Source organism: Taudactylus pleione, unplaced genomic scaffold (genome assembly GCF_031769625.1).
Source record: "Taudactylus pleione unplaced genomic scaffold, aTauple2 ptg001261l, whole genome shotgun sequence".
In the NCBI taxonomy this organism is placed as follows: Eukaryota; Metazoa; Chordata; class Amphibia; order Anura; family Myobatrachidae; genus Taudactylus; species Taudactylus pleione.
Window position 1 is genome coordinate 115,001 of NW_028285661.1, and position 10,000 is coordinate 125,000.

Below are 10,000 nucleotides of genomic sequence, written 5' to 3' on the forward strand. Positions count from 1 at the left end.
ACATTTTACATTTAATTTTTTCAACTTATCAATGAATTTACTTGAGTTAAGAAGTAAAAGAGGTCTAAAGTTAATGGTTTTGAGCACCTACAGCCAAACCACACTAGACATGCCCAATCTCGTCTGATCTTGGAAGCTATGCAGTGTTGGGCCTGGTTAGTACTTGGATGGGAGACCACCTGGGAATACTAGGTGCTGTAGGTAATTTAATACTGCCATAACATTCTTTTCTATTACATTTTACATTTCATTTTTCAACTTATCATTGAATTTACTTGAGTTAAGAAGTAAAAGAGGTCTAAAGTTAATGTTTTTGAGCACCTACAGCCAAACCACACTGGACATGCCCAATCTCATCTGAACTTGGAAGCTAGGCAGTGTTGGGCCTGGTTAGTACTTGGATGGGAGACCACCTGGGATTACCAGGAGCTGTAGGTAATTTTATACTGCCATAACATTCTTTTCTATTACATTTTACATTTAATTTTTTCAACTTATCAATGAATTTACTTGAGTTAAGAAGTAATAGAGGTCTAAAGTTAATGTTTTTGAGCACCTACAGCCAAACGACAGTGGACAGGCCCAATTTTGTCTGATCTAGGAAGCTATGCAGTGTTTGGCCTGGTTAGTACTTGGATGGGAGACCACCTGGGAATACCAGGAGCTGTAGGTAAATTTATACTGCCTTAACATTCTTTTCTATTACATTTTACATTTAATTTTTCAACTTATCATTGAATTTACTTGAGTTAAGAAGTAAAAGAGGTCTAAAGTTAATGTTTTTGAGCACCTACAGCCAAACCACACTGGACATGCCCAATCTCGTCTGATCTTGGAAGCTATGCAGTGTTGGGCCTGGTTAGTACTTGGATGGGAGACCACCTGGGAATACCAGGTGCTGTAGCTAATTCTATACTGCCATAACATTCTTTTCTATTACATTTTACATTTAATTTTTTCAACTTATCAATGAATTTCCTTGAGTTAAGAAGTAATAGAGGTCTAAAGTTAATACTTTTGAGCACCTACAGCTAATCCACACTGGACATGCCCAATCTCATCTTATCTTGGTAGCTATGCAGTGTTGGGCCTCGTCAGTACTTGGATGGGAGACCACCTGGGAAAACCAGGTGCAGTAGGTATATTTATACTCCCATAACATTCTTTTCTTTTACATTTTACATTTAATTTTTTCAACTTATCAATTAATTTACTTGAGTTAAGAAGTAATACAGGTCTAAAATTAATGTTTTTGAGCACCTACAGCCAAACCACACTGGACATGCCCAATCTCATCTGATCTTGGAAGCTATGCAGTGTTGGGACTGGTTAGTACTTGGATGGGTGACTACCTAGGAATCCCAGGTGCTGTAGGTAATTTTAAACTGCCATAACATTCTTTTCTATTACATTTTACATTTAATTTTTTCAACTTATCAATGAATTTACTTGTGTTAAGAAGTAAAAGCGGTCTAAATTTAATGCTTTTGAGCACCTACAGCCAAACCACACTGAACATGCCCAATCTCGTCTGATCTTGGAAGCTATGCAGTGTTGGGCCTGGTTAGTACTTGGATGGGAGACCACCTAGGAATACCAGGAGCTGTAGGCAATTTTATACTGCCAGAACATTCTTTTCTATTACATTTTACATTTAATTTTTTCAACTTATCAATGAATTTACTTGAGTTAAGAAGTAATAGAGGTCTAAATTTAATGCTTTTGAGCACCTACAGCCAAACCACACTGGACATGCCCAATCTCGTCTGATCTTGGAAGCTATGCAGTGTTGGGCCTGGTTTGTACTTGGATGGAAGACCATGTGGGAATACCAGGTGCTGTAGGTAATTTTAGACAACCAAAACATTATTTTCTATTACATTCTACATTTCATTTTTTCAACTTATCAATGAATTTACTTGAGTTAAGAAGTAAAAGAGGTCTAAAGTTAATGGTTTTGAGCACCTACAGCCAAACCACACTAGACATGTACAATCTCGTCTGATCTTGGAAACTATGCAGTGTTGGGCCTGGTTAGTACTTGGATGGAAGACCGCCTGGGAATACTAGGTACTGTAGGTAATTTTATACTGCCATAACATTCTTTTCTATTACATTTTACATTTCATTTTTCAACTTATCATTGAATTTACTTGAGTTAAGAAGTAAAAGAGGTCTAAAGTTAATGTTTTTGAGCACCTACAGCCAAACCACACTGGACATGCCCAATCTCGTCTGAACTTGGAAGCTAGGCAGTGTTGGGCCTGCTTAGTACTTGGATGGGAGACCACCTAGGATTACCAGGTGCTGTAGGTAATTTTATACTGCCATAACATTCTTTTCTATTACATTTTAAATTTAATTTTTTCAACTTATCAATGAATTTACTTGAGTTAAGAAGTAATAGAGGTCTAAAGTTAATGTTTTTGAGCACCTACAGCCAAACCACACTGGATATGCCCAATCTCGTCTGATCTTGGAAGCTATGCAGTGTTGGGCCTGGTTAGTACTTGGATGGGACACCACCTGGGAATACCAGGAGCTGTAGGTAATTTTATACTCCCATAACATTCTTTTCTATTACATTTTACATTTAATTTTTTCAACTTATCAATTAATTTACTTGAGTTAAGAAGTAATACAGGTCTAAAGTTAATGTTTTTGAGCACCTACAGCCAAACCACACTGGACATGCCCAATCTCGTCTGATCTTGGAAGCTATGCAGTGTTGGGACTGGTTAGTACTTGGATGGGTGACTACCTAGGAATCCCAGGTGCTGTAGGTAATTTTAAACTGCCATAACATTCTTTTCTATTACATTTTACATTTAATTTTTTCAACTTATCAATGAATTTACTTGTGTTAAGAAGTAAAAGCGGTCTAAGTTTAATGCTTTTGAGCACCTTCAGCCAAACCACACTGGACATGCCCAATCTCGTCTGATCTTGGAAGCTATGCAGTGTTGGGCCTGGTTAGTACTTGGATGGGACACCACCTGGGAATACCAGGAGCTGTAGGTAATTTTATACTGCCAGAACATTCTTTTCTATTACATTTTACATTTAATTTTTTCAACTTATCAATGAATTTACTTGAGTTAAGAAGTAAAAGAGGTCTAAAGTTAATGGTTTTGAGCACCTACAGCCAAACCACACTAGACATGCCCAATCTCGTCTGATCTTGGAAGCTATGCAGTGTTGGGCCTGGTTAGTACTTGGATGGGAGACCACCTGGGAATACTAGGTGCTGTAGGTAATTTAATACTGCCATAACATTCTTTTCTATTACATTTTACATTTCATTTTTCAACTTATCATTGAATTTACTTGAGTTAAGAAGTAAAAGAGGTCTAAAGTTAATGTTTTTGAGCACCTACAGCCAAACCACACTGGACATGCCCAATCTCATCTGAACTTGGAAGCTAGGCAGTGTTGGGCCTGGTTAGTACTTGGATGGGAGACCACCTGGGATTACCAGGAGCTGTAGGTAATTTTATACTGCCATAACATTCTTTTCTATTACATTTTAAATTTAATTTTTTCAACTTATCAATGAATTTACTTGAGTTAAGAAGTAATAGAGGTCTAAAGTTAATGTTTTTGAGCACCTACAGCCAATCCACACTGGACATGCCCAATCTCATCTTATCTTGGTAGCTATGCAGTGTTGGGCCTCGTCAGTACTTGGATGGGAGACCACCTGGGAAAACCAGGTGCAGTAGGTATATTTATACTCCCATAACATTCTTTTCTTTTACATTTTACATTTAATTTTTTCAACTTATCAATTAATTTACTTGAGTTAAGAAGTAATACAGGTCTAAAATTAATGTTTTTGAGCACCTACAGCCAAACCACACTGGACATGCCCAATCTCATTTGATCTTGGAAGCTATGCAGTGTTGGGACTGGTTAGTACTTGGATGGGTGACTACCTAGGAATCCCAGGTGCTGTAGGTAATTTTAAACTGCCATAACATTCTTTTCTATTACATTTTACATTTAATTTTTTCAACTTATCAATGAATTTACTTGTGTTAAGAAGTAAAAGCGGTCTAAATTTAATGCTTTTGAGCACCTACAGCCAAACCACACTGAACATGCCCAATCTCGTCTGATCTTGGAAGCTATGCAGTGTTGGGCCTGGTTTGTACTTGGATGGAAGACCACCTGGGAATACCAGGTGCTGTAGGTAATTTTAGACAGCCAAAACATTCTTTTCTATTACATTCTACATTTCATTTTTTCAACTTATCAATGAATTTACTTGAGTTAAGAAGTAAAAGAGGTCTAAAGTTAATGGTTTTGAGCACCTACAGCCAAACCACACTAGACATGTACAATCTCGTCTGATCTTGGAAACTATGCAGTGTTGGGCCTGGTTAGTACTTGGATTTAAGACCGCCTGGGAATACTAGGTACTGTAGGTAATTTTATACTGCCATAACATTCTTTTCTATTACATTTTACATTTCATTTTTCAACTTATCATTGAATTTACTTGAGTTAAGAAGTAAAAGAGGTCTAAAGTTAATGTTTTTGAGCACCTACAGCCAAACCACACTGGACATGCCCAATCTTGTCTGAACTTGGAAGCTAGGCAGTGTTGGGCCTGGTTAGTACTTGGATGGGAGACCACCTAGGATTACCAGGTGCTGTAGGTAATTTTATACTGCCATAACATTCTTTTCTATTACATTTTAAATTTAATTTTTTCAACTTATTAATGAATTTACTTGTGTTAAGAAGTAAAAGCGGTCTAAGTTTAATGCTTTTGAGCACCTTCAGCCAAACCACACTGGACATGCCCAATCTCGTCTGATCTTGGAAGCTATGCAGTGTTGGGCCTGGTTAGTACTTGGATGGGACACCACCTGGGAATACCAGGAGCTGTAGGTAATTTTATACTGCCAGAACATTCTTTTCTATTACATTTTACATTTAATTTTTTCAACTTATCAATGAATTTACTTGAGTTAAGAAGTAATAGAGGTCTAAATGTAATGCTTTTGAGCACCTACAGCCAAACCACACTGGACATGCCCAATCTCGTCTGATCTTGGAAGCTATGCAGTGTTGGGCCTGGTTTGTACTTGGATGGGAGACCACCTGGGAATACCAGGTGCTGTAGGTAATTTTAGACAGCCAAAACATTTTTTTCTATTACATTCTACATTTCACTTTTTCAACTTATCAATGAATTTACTTGAGTTAAGAAGTAAAAGAGGTCTAAAGTAAATGGTTTAGAGCACCTACAGCCAAACCACACTAGACATGCCCAATCTCGTCTGATCTTGGAAGCTATGCAGTGTTGGGCCTGGTTAGTACTTGGATGGGAGACCACCTGGGAATACTAGGTGCTGTAGGTAATTTTATACTGCCATAACTTTCTTTTCTATTACATTTTACATTTCATTTTTCAACTTATCATTGAATTTACTTGAGTTAAGAAGTAAAAGAGGTCTAAAGTTAATGTTTTTGAGCACCTACAGCCAAACCACACTGGACATGCCCAATCTCATCTGAACTTGGAAGCTAGGCAGTGTTGGGCCTGGTTAGTACTTGGATGGGAGACCACCTGGGATTACCAGGAGCTGTAGGTAATTTTATACTGCCATAACATTCTTTTCTATTACATTTTAAATTTAATTTTTTCAACTTATCAATGAATTTACTTGAGTTAAGAAGTAATAGAGGTCTAAAGTTAATGTTTTTGAGCACCTACAGCCAAACCACACTGGATATGCCCAATCTTGTCTGATCTTGGAAGCTGTGCAGTGTTGGGCCAGGTTAGTACTTGGATGGGAGACCACCTGGAAATACCAGGAGCTGTAGGTAATTTTATACTGCCATAACATTCTTTTCTATTACATTTTACATTTAATTTTTTCAACTTATCAATGAATTTACTTGAGTTAAGAAGTAATAGAGGTATAAAGTTAATGTTTTAGAGCACCAACAGCCAAACCACAGTGGACATGCCCAATCTTGTCTGATCTTGGAAGCTATGCAGTGTTCGGCCTGGTTAGTACTTGGATGGGAGACCACCTGGGAATACCAGGAGCTGTAGGTAATTTTATACTGCCTTAACAATCTTTTCTATTACATTTTACATTTAATTTTTCAACTTATCATTGAATTTACTTGAGTTAAGAAGTAAAAGAGGTCTAAAGTTAATGTTTTTGAGCACCTACAGCCAAACCACACTGGACATGCCCAATCTCGTCTGATCTTGGAAGCTATGCAGTGTTGGGCCTGGTTAGTACTTGGATGGGAGACCACCTGGGAATACCAGGTGCTGTAGGTAATTTTATACTGCCATAACATTCTTTTCTATTACATTTTACATTTAATTTTTCAACTTATCAATGAATTTCCTTGAGTTAAGAAGTAATAGAGGTCTAAAGTTAATACTTTTGAGCACCTACAGCCAATCCACACTGGACATGCCCAATCTCATCTTATCTTGGTAGCTATGCAGTGTTGGGCCTTGTCAATACTTGGATGGGAGACCACCTGGGAAAACCAGGTGCAGTAGGTATATTTATACTCCCATAACATTCTTTTCTTTTACATTTTACATTTAATTTTTTCAACTTATCAATTAATTTACTTGAGTTAAGAAGTAATACAGGTCTAAAGTTAATGTTTTTGAGCACCTACAGCCAAACCACACTGGACATGCCCAATCTCATCTAATCTTGGAAGCTATGCAGTGTTGGGACTGGTTAGTACTTGGATGGGTGACTACCTAGGAATCCCAGGTGCTGTAGGTAATTTTAAACTGCCATAACATTCTTTTCTATTACATTTTACATTTAATTTTTTCAACTTATCAATGAATTTACTTGTGTTAAGAAGTAAAAGCGGTCTAAATTTAATGCTTTTGAGCACCTACAGCCAAACCACACTGTACATGCCCAATCTCGTCTGATCTTGGAAGCTATGCAGTGTTGGGCCTGGTTAGTACTTGGATGGGAGACCACCTAGGAATACCAGGAGCTGTAGGTAATTTTATACTGCCAGAACATTCTTTTCTATTACATTTTACATTTAATTTTTTCAACTTATCAATGAATTTACTTGAGTTAAGAAGTAATAGAGGTCTAAATTTAATGCTTTTGAGCACCTACAGCCAAACCACACTGGACATGCCCAATCTCGTCTGATCTTGGAAGCTATGCAGTGTTGGGCCTGGTTTGTACTTGGATGGGAGACCACCTGGGAATACCAGGTGCTGTAGGTAATTTTAGACAGCCAAAACATTCTTTTCTATTACATTCTACATTTCATTTTTTCAACTTATCAATGAATTTACTTGAGTTAAGAAGTAAAAGAGGTCTAAAGTTAATGGTTTTGAGCACCTACAGCCAAACCACACTAGACATGTACAATCTCGTCTGATCTTGGAAACTATGCAGTGTTGGGCCTGGTTAGTACTTGGATGGAAGACCGCCTGGGAATACTAGGTACTGTAGGTAATTTTATACTGCCATAACATTCTTTTCTATTACATTTTACATTTCATTTTTCAACTTATCATTGAATTTACTTGAGTTAAGAAGTAAAAGAGGTCTAAAGTTAATGCTTTTGAGCACCTACAGCCAAACCACACTGGACATGCCCAATCTCGTCTGAACTTGGAAGCTAGGCAGTGTTGGGCCTGGTTAGTACTTGGATGGGAGACCACCTGGGATTACCAGGTGCTGTAGGTAATTTTATACTGCCATAACATTCTTTTCTATTACATTTTAAATTTAATTTTTTCAACTTATCAATGAATTTACTTGAGTTAAGAAGTAATAGAGGTCTAAAGTTAATGTTTTTGAGCACCTACAGCCAAACCACACTGGATATGCCCAATCTCGTCTGATCTTGGAAGCTATGCAGTGTTGGGCCTGGTTAGTACTTGGATCGGAGACCACCTGGGAATACCAGGAGCTGTAGGTAATTTTATACTGCCTTAACATTCTTTTCTATTACATTTTACATTTAATTTTTCAACTTATCATTGAATTTACTTGAGTTAAGAAGTAAAAGAGGTCTAAAGTTAATGTTTTTGAGCACCTACAGCCAAACCACACTGGACATGCCCAATCTCGTCTGATCTTGGAAGCTATGCAGTGTTGGGACTGGTTAGTACTTGGATGGGTGACTACCTAGGAATCCCAGGTGCTGTAGGTAATTTTAAACTGCCATAACATTCTTTTCTATTACATTTTACATTTAATTTTTTCAACTTATCAATGAATTTACTTGTGTTAAGAAGTAAAAGCGGTCTAAGTTTAATGCTTTTGAGCACCTTCAGCCAAACCACACTGGACATGCCCAATCTCGTCTGATCTTGGAAGCTATGCAGTGTTGGGCCTGGTTAGTACTTGGATGGGACACCACCTGGGAATACCAGGAGCTGTAGGTAATTTTATACTGCCAGAACATTCTTTTCTATTACATTTTACATTTAATTTTTTCAACTTATCAATGAATTTACTTGAGTTAAGAAGTAATAGAGGTCTAAATTTAATGCTTTTGAGCACCTACAGCCAAACCACACTGGACATGCCCAATCTCGTCTGATCTTGGAAGCTATGCAGTGTTGGGCCTGGTTTGTACTTGGATGGGAGACCACCTGGGAATACCAGGTGCTGTAGGTAATTTTAGACAGCCAAAACATTTTTTTCTATTACATTCTACATTTCATTTTTTCAACTTATCAATGAATTTACTTGAGTTAAGAAGTAAAAGAGGTCTAAAGTTAATGGTTTTGAGCACCTACAGCCAAACCACACTAGACATGCCCAATCTCGTCTGATCTTGGAAGCTATGCAGTGTTGGGCCTGGTTAGTACTTGGATGGGAGACCACCTGGGAATACTAGGTGCTGTAGGTAATTTTATACTGCCATAACATTCTTTTCTATTACATTTTACATTTCATTTTTCAACTTATCATTGAATTTACTTGACTTAAGAAGTAAAAGAGGTCTAAAGTTAATGTTTTAAAGCACCTACAGCCACACCACACTGGACATGCCCAATCTCGTCTGAACTTGGAAGCTATGCAGTGTTGGGCCAGGTTAGTACTTGGATGGGAGACCACCTAGGAATCCCAGGTGCTGTAGGTAATTTTATACTGCCATAACATTCTTTTCTATTACATTTTACATTTAATTTTTTCAACTTATCAATGAATTTACTTGAGTTAAGAAGTAAAAGAGGTCTAAAGTTAATGTATTTGAGCACCTACAGTCAAACCAAACTGGACATGCCCAATCTCATCTGATCTTGGAAGCTATGCAGTGTTGGGCCTGGTTAGTACTTGGATGGGAGACCACCTGGGAATGCCAGGTGCTGTAGGTAATTTTATACTGCCATAACATTTTTTTCTATTACATTTTACATTTAATTTTTTCAACTTATCAATGAATTTACTTGAGTTAAGAAGTAGAAGAGGTCTAAAGTAAATGTTTTTGAGCACCTACAGCCAAACCACACTGGACATGCCCAATCTCATCTGATCTTGGAAGCTATGCAGTGTTGGGCCTGGTTAGTACTTGGATGGCAGACCACCTGGGAATACCAGGTGCTGTAGGTAATTTTATACTGCCATAACAGTCTTTTCTATTACATTTTACATTTAATTTTTTCAACTTATCAATGAATTTACTTGAGTTAAGAAGTAATACAGGTCTAAAGTTAATGTTTTTGAGCACCTACAGGCAAACCACACAGGACATGCCCTATCTCTTCTGATCTTGGAAGCTATGCAGTGTTGGGACTGGTTAGTATTTTGATGGGAGACTACCTTGGAATCCCAGGTGCTGTAGGTAATTTTATACTGCCATAACATTCTTTTCTATTACATTTTACATTTAATTTTTTCAACTTATCAGTGAATTTACTTGTGTTAAGAAGTAAAAGCGGTCTAAATTTAATGCTTTTGAGCACCTACAGCCAAGCCACAGTGGACATGCCCAATCTCGTCTGATCTTGGAAGCTATG

The 10,000-nt window shown here is 37.5% G+C and overlaps 1 non-coding gene and 38 pseudogenes across 1 annotated transcript; all 39 read left to right on the forward strand.

Annotated features, from left to right (window-relative positions):
* The first annotated feature begins 85 nt into the window (after positions 1 to 85).
* On the forward strand, positions 86 to 204 carry LOC148450838 (5S ribosomal RNA; annotated as a pseudogene).
* A 115-nt stretch (positions 205 to 319) lies between these two features.
* Positions 320 to 438, forward strand: LOC148450839 (5S ribosomal RNA; annotated as a pseudogene).
* A 350-nt stretch (positions 439 to 788) lies between these two features.
* LOC148450840 (5S ribosomal RNA) lies at positions 789 to 907 on the forward strand (annotated as a pseudogene).
* A 116-nt stretch (positions 908 to 1,023) lies between these two features.
* Positions 1,024 to 1,142, forward strand: LOC148450841 (5S ribosomal RNA; annotated as a pseudogene).
* A 116-nt stretch (positions 1,143 to 1,258) lies between these two features.
* Positions 1,259 to 1,377, forward strand: LOC148450842 (5S ribosomal RNA; annotated as a pseudogene).
* Positions 1,378 to 1,493: 116 nt separating this feature from the next.
* LOC148450843 (5S ribosomal RNA) lies at positions 1,494 to 1,612 on the forward strand (annotated as a pseudogene).
* A 116-nt stretch (positions 1,613 to 1,728) lies between these two features.
* Positions 1,729 to 1,847, forward strand: LOC148450844 (5S ribosomal RNA; annotated as a pseudogene).
* A 116-nt stretch (positions 1,848 to 1,963) lies between these two features.
* Positions 1,964 to 2,082, forward strand: LOC148450845 (5S ribosomal RNA; annotated as a pseudogene).
* A 115-nt stretch (positions 2,083 to 2,197) lies between these two features.
* LOC148450846 (5S ribosomal RNA) lies at positions 2,198 to 2,316 on the forward strand (annotated as a pseudogene).
* A 116-nt stretch (positions 2,317 to 2,432) lies between these two features.
* On the forward strand, positions 2,433 to 2,551 carry LOC148450847 (5S ribosomal RNA; annotated as a pseudogene).
* A 116-nt stretch (positions 2,552 to 2,667) lies between these two features.
* LOC148450848 (5S ribosomal RNA) lies at positions 2,668 to 2,786 on the forward strand (annotated as a pseudogene).
* Positions 2,787 to 2,902: 116 nt separating this feature from the next.
* LOC148450849 (5S ribosomal RNA) lies at positions 2,903 to 3,021 on the forward strand (annotated as a pseudogene).
* Positions 3,022 to 3,137: 116 nt separating this feature from the next.
* LOC148450850 (5S ribosomal RNA) lies at positions 3,138 to 3,256 on the forward strand (annotated as a pseudogene).
* A 115-nt stretch (positions 3,257 to 3,371) lies between these two features.
* LOC148450851 (5S ribosomal RNA) lies at positions 3,372 to 3,490 on the forward strand (annotated as a pseudogene).
* Positions 3,491 to 3,606: 116 nt separating this feature from the next.
* LOC148450852 (5S ribosomal RNA) lies at positions 3,607 to 3,725 on the forward strand (annotated as a pseudogene).
* A 116-nt stretch (positions 3,726 to 3,841) lies between these two features.
* On the forward strand, positions 3,842 to 3,960 carry LOC148450853 (5S ribosomal RNA; annotated as a pseudogene).
* A 116-nt stretch (positions 3,961 to 4,076) lies between these two features.
* On the forward strand, positions 4,077 to 4,195 carry LOC148450854 (5S ribosomal RNA; annotated as a pseudogene).
* A 350-nt stretch (positions 4,196 to 4,545) lies between these two features.
* LOC148450855 (5S ribosomal RNA) lies at positions 4,546 to 4,664 on the forward strand (annotated as a pseudogene).
* Positions 4,665 to 4,780: 116 nt separating this feature from the next.
* Positions 4,781 to 4,899, forward strand: LOC148450856 (5S ribosomal RNA; annotated as a pseudogene).
* A 116-nt stretch (positions 4,900 to 5,015) lies between these two features.
* On the forward strand, positions 5,016 to 5,134 carry LOC148450857 (5S ribosomal RNA; annotated as a pseudogene).
* Positions 5,135 to 5,250: 116 nt separating this feature from the next.
* LOC148450858 (5S ribosomal RNA) lies at positions 5,251 to 5,369 on the forward strand (annotated as a pseudogene).
* Positions 5,370 to 5,484: 115 nt separating this feature from the next.
* LOC148450859 (5S ribosomal RNA) lies at positions 5,485 to 5,603 on the forward strand (annotated as a pseudogene).
* Positions 5,604 to 5,719: 116 nt separating this feature from the next.
* On the forward strand, positions 5,720 to 5,838 carry LOC148450860 (5S ribosomal RNA; annotated as a pseudogene).
* A 116-nt stretch (positions 5,839 to 5,954) lies between these two features.
* Positions 5,955 to 6,073, forward strand: LOC148450861 (5S ribosomal RNA; annotated as a pseudogene).
* A 115-nt stretch (positions 6,074 to 6,188) lies between these two features.
* On the forward strand, positions 6,189 to 6,307 carry LOC148450862 (5S ribosomal RNA). The gene has a single exon (XR_015875204.1). It is a non-coding gene; the product is annotated as a 5S ribosomal RNA (ribosomal RNA).
* Positions 6,308 to 6,657: 350 nt separating this feature from the next.
* LOC148450863 (5S ribosomal RNA) lies at positions 6,658 to 6,776 on the forward strand (annotated as a pseudogene).
* A 116-nt stretch (positions 6,777 to 6,892) lies between these two features.
* Positions 6,893 to 7,011, forward strand: LOC148450864 (5S ribosomal RNA; annotated as a pseudogene).
* Positions 7,012 to 7,127: 116 nt separating this feature from the next.
* LOC148450865 (5S ribosomal RNA) lies at positions 7,128 to 7,246 on the forward strand (annotated as a pseudogene).
* A 116-nt stretch (positions 7,247 to 7,362) lies between these two features.
* Positions 7,363 to 7,481, forward strand: LOC148450866 (5S ribosomal RNA; annotated as a pseudogene).
* A 115-nt stretch (positions 7,482 to 7,596) lies between these two features.
* LOC148450867 (5S ribosomal RNA) lies at positions 7,597 to 7,715 on the forward strand (annotated as a pseudogene).
* A 116-nt stretch (positions 7,716 to 7,831) lies between these two features.
* Positions 7,832 to 7,950, forward strand: LOC148450868 (5S ribosomal RNA; annotated as a pseudogene).
* Positions 7,951 to 8,065: 115 nt separating this feature from the next.
* LOC148450869 (5S ribosomal RNA) lies at positions 8,066 to 8,184 on the forward strand (annotated as a pseudogene).
* Positions 8,185 to 8,300: 116 nt separating this feature from the next.
* LOC148450870 (5S ribosomal RNA) lies at positions 8,301 to 8,419 on the forward strand (annotated as a pseudogene).
* Positions 8,420 to 8,535: 116 nt separating this feature from the next.
* Positions 8,536 to 8,654, forward strand: LOC148450871 (5S ribosomal RNA; annotated as a pseudogene).
* A 116-nt stretch (positions 8,655 to 8,770) lies between these two features.
* On the forward strand, positions 8,771 to 8,889 carry LOC148450872 (5S ribosomal RNA; annotated as a pseudogene).
* Positions 8,890 to 9,004: 115 nt separating this feature from the next.
* Positions 9,005 to 9,123, forward strand: LOC148450873 (5S ribosomal RNA; annotated as a pseudogene).
* A 116-nt stretch (positions 9,124 to 9,239) lies between these two features.
* LOC148450874 (5S ribosomal RNA) lies at positions 9,240 to 9,358 on the forward strand (annotated as a pseudogene).
* Positions 9,359 to 9,474: 116 nt separating this feature from the next.
* Positions 9,475 to 9,593, forward strand: LOC148450875 (5S ribosomal RNA; annotated as a pseudogene).
* A 351-nt stretch (positions 9,594 to 9,944) lies between these two features.
* The window catches only part of LOC148450876 (5S ribosomal RNA), a 119-nt pseudogene continuing 63 nt past the window's right edge, over positions 9,945 to 10,000 (forward strand).